We start from the raw sequence: 3,957 nt of genomic DNA on the forward strand, positions 1-3,957 counted from the left end.
TGAGTTTATCAACCTTGACCAAGACATCCTCCACAATACCTCGAGGATATATAATAGAACGATCGGCTAATTGTAAGGTCATATAAGTCAGTTTTGGATCAGGCAAGTTCAACTTCTTGAAGATTGATAAAGGCATCAGATTGATGCTAGCTCCCAAGTCATATAAGCATTTGTCGAAAGTCACTTTTCCAATAGTACACGGAATAGTGAAGCTTCCAGGAACTTTTAGATTTAGAGGCAACTTCTGTTGTAGCACAACACTGCATTCCTCCGTGAGAGCAAAAGTCTCTAAATCATCTAGCTTCACTTTCCGAGAGAGAATACCCTTTATAAACTTTGTGTAACTAGGCATCTACTCAAGAGCCTCATTAAAAGGTATGTTGATATGAAGTTTCTTGATCACCTCCAGAAACTTCTCAAATTGCTGATCCAGCTTTTTCTTCTGCAGCCGCTTAGGAAAAGGCGGTGGAAGATAGATCTGTTTCTCCCCTGTATTACCCTCAGGAGGAGTGTGCTCAACAGTAGTCTTCCTTGGTTCCACTTCCGCTTCCTGCTACCCTACTTCTTTTTCAGCCCCAACTTCTTCATTCAAAACTTGAGTTTGTTCGGGATTCGCAACCTTCCCAGACCTCAAAGTGATTGCCTTCACCTGCTTAGCTTCCCTCTAACCTGGTACTTCAGTGTCACTAGGTAGTGTACCCGGTTGACGATTTAGCAAGGCATTGGCAATTTGTCCAATTTGATTTTCCAAGGTCTTGATAGAAACATCTTGGCTTTTTCACATAAGCTTCAACTCCTCTAATTCAGATTTTTCATTAGCTTGTTGCAGCTGAAGTCGCTATCTTGGTGTATATTGCGGTTGCTGAAAACCAGGGAGGTTGTACACCTTAGCTGGGAACTGCTGATAAGGTTGTTGAACCGCATACTGAGTGTTGCTCCAGCTGAAATTAGGATGATTACGGTTGTTAGGGTGATAGGTAGCTGTCACAGGTTGTTGTGATCGCTGAAAGTTGCTCACGAACTGAGCTGACTCACTAGAAATAGCACACTGATCAGTCTCATGGGCACCAGCATAAAGCTCATAGATACTAGAGATTTGATAACTCCATAATTAGCCAAAGTGTCCACCTTCATCGTCAAAGCCTTAAGTTGGGCAGCTATAGTAGTTGCTGCATCCAACTCCAGAATTCCTGCTACTTTTCCCTGAGTCAGTCTCTAGGAAGGATTCTGGTATTCATTAGCAGCCATCAGTTCAATTAATTCATAAGCTTCATTGTAGCTCTTAGCCCACAAGGCTCCTCCTGATGCTGCATCGAGCATGGGTCTAGAAGTACCACCCAATCCATTGTAGAAATAGTTTATAATCATCCAATCAGGTATGCCATGGTGTGGGCACTTCCTTAGCATCTCCTTATATCGATCCCAAGCCTCACACAAAGATTCTCCAGTTTGCTGAGCAAACTGAGTAAGAGCATTCCTGATTGCAGCAGTCTTCGCCATAGGGAAGAATTTAGTGAGACACTTTTGAGCAAGGTCTTCTCAATTAGTGATAGACCCTGGTGGTAGAGAATGTAACCAACACTTAGCTTTATCCCTCAGAGAGAATGGGAAGATTCACAGTTTAATAGCATCTTCAATCACACCATTGAACTTAAAAGTGTCACAGATCTCGATAAAATCCCTGATGTGCATGTTGGGGTCTTCTGTTGGAAAACCCCCAAACTGAACTGAGTTCTATATCATCTGAATCGTGCTTGACTTGATCTCAAAAGTGTTAGTCGAGATGGCTGGCCTAATGATGCTTGACTGAATATCATTGATCTGAGGTTGAGAATAGTCCATCAAAGCCTTAGGAATTTCTGCTTGATCTCCCGTCACTACTAAAACTGGTTCCTCGACTTTCTTTTCTTCTTATACCTTCTCTTCATCCTCAACAACTTCCCTTTGAACCACTACAGCTTCTTCCTCAGCTTGATCCAGATTTCTCTTACGAGAACGAGAATGCGTATGCATACACGCTCGCTAGAGTACCTGAAATAAGACAAGGAAACAGATAAGTAACAATATCTGAGTCAATGAACTTTAACGACCACTGATGACAAACACATAAACTAAAAATTAGAACCGAGTCCCTGGCAGCGGCGCCAAAAACTTGTTAGTCACTAAATACGCGCTAAAATACACGCAAGTATACGCGAGTAGTATAAGATTTAGATCAAATTTATTCCAATAGAGACTCTTTGGTTAATTTAAGAATATGCACCTATGCAACAATGATATGGTTATTATCCAATGCTAAGACAAATAACAAGTTGAGATTGTTTATAACTAAGAATTAAACTAACAATTATAACTAAGAGAACAAGAAAGGTTGAATTAATATATATGACAAACATGGGATCCTAACTTCATTAAATACTTCATTCAATAGCCTTTTCATTCTTAACCTTAACATGTAATGGTGATGACACTAATCAGATAACACGAAACTAGTAAATGCGAACTTTCGTTGTACGAATACCCTACTACCAAGCATCCACAAAAAAGATAGAAGTTGAATAGACACCAATTATGCTTAGTCCTTATATGTCTATAAGAATTGAAAACATAACGATTTAATGTGCAAGTTATCTATCGTGATTACATAGGGCAAGTAAGATGGTTAAAATTACCTACAAATCATGCATAACAATAACACATGAACCTATGCTAGCATGGCAAGTTCTAAATCCTTAAATTCACTTTCGCTTCATTAAGAATTAACAAACAATCTTATAAGTTCGCAACACTCATAAGACAAATAAGCACAACCAATACTAGGTTATCATACAATCACCACAGACTAAGGAATCGAAACAATTCAACTAAAGAAATCCATAAATAAATCCGTTAGAACCCCACGATAACGATTAGCCCATAATCGGACTCATCATCAACGTAGGTTCCGATGAAAGCATGGTATAATAAACGTAGTCTTTATAACGAATAATAAACAAGTACAAAACAAGAGTATAGGTTCAAGAATAAGAAAACTAGAATCCAACATTACAACTTAAACAAAGAATCACAAGTTAAACTAGATCTTATTCGTCTTGGTTGAATTGTGCTAAAACGGTCTTCTTACGCCTTCTTCTTGTGCTCTCATCTGTCTCTCTATAAAAAACGAGCTTATTTATGTATATATAGCAGCCCCATGCAGAGTAGAAGTCTTCTGGATCAAAAGTCCAATAGGTCCAGGATTTCTTTTCCCGACATGGCGCGACCGCGCGCTTGACCAGCGTGGGCGTGCTGAGCTTCTGGACTTTGGGTGCGGCCGCACGCTATCACAGCGCGGGCGCGCTGACCTCCTGCTGAAAATTCTGAATTCTTTAGTTTTCCTTGCTGATTCGAGCCATTTTTCCAAGAGCTTTTATTCCAACACCTCCCTAACACCAAATTAGCACCAAAACAATGCTAATTCACCTGATGACCTGGATAATTCCTGAAAATGCAAAAACACTAGAAAACACATTAAAATACCAATAACTTGAGTACAAATGCACCAATTCAAAACTTTACGGAGCGTAATAAAGTGTCATACATGCCAGTCATCACCATCCAGTTTGGCCTTGTCCCTCGTAACAATGCCATTATCATCCAGTTTGACTTCTGGTTATCCTTGTACCATTTACAAAATTGTTATTTGGTTTGGATACCAACTTCCTACAATCTGCTCTCTGACTTATTGAGTTCATCTTGCTTCACCATAACCCAATCCAGATCTATTAGAGCTCATGTAACTTTCTTAATTTCTTTTTCAGATAGAAAACCAAAGAAATATTCATGCTCAGTAGCCCTGCTAATCATTACTCCACCATCTAGATCATTTAAGGACTAGACTCTAGGAATAATATTGACATCAAACCCTTTATCTCAGCAAATATATTATTGTTGCGTCCTCTTGATTTATAACGTGGT

The 3,957-nt window shown here is 39.3% G+C and overlaps 1 non-coding gene across 1 annotated transcript; it reads left to right on the plus strand.

Moving 5' to 3' along the window:
- Positions 1-1,378: 1,378 nt before the first annotated feature.
- Positions 1,379-1,485, plus strand: LOC141675634 (small nucleolar RNA R71). The gene has a single exon (XR_012556277.1). It is a non-coding gene; the product is annotated as a small nucleolar RNA R71 (small nucleolar RNA).
- The last annotated feature ends 2,472 nt before the right edge of the window (positions 1,486-3,957 follow it).

Source organism: Apium graveolens, chromosome 7 (genome assembly GCF_009905375.1).
Source record: "Apium graveolens cultivar Ventura chromosome 7, ASM990537v1, whole genome shotgun sequence".
NCBI lineage: Eukaryota > Viridiplantae > Streptophyta > Magnoliopsida > Apiales > Apiaceae > Apium > Apium graveolens.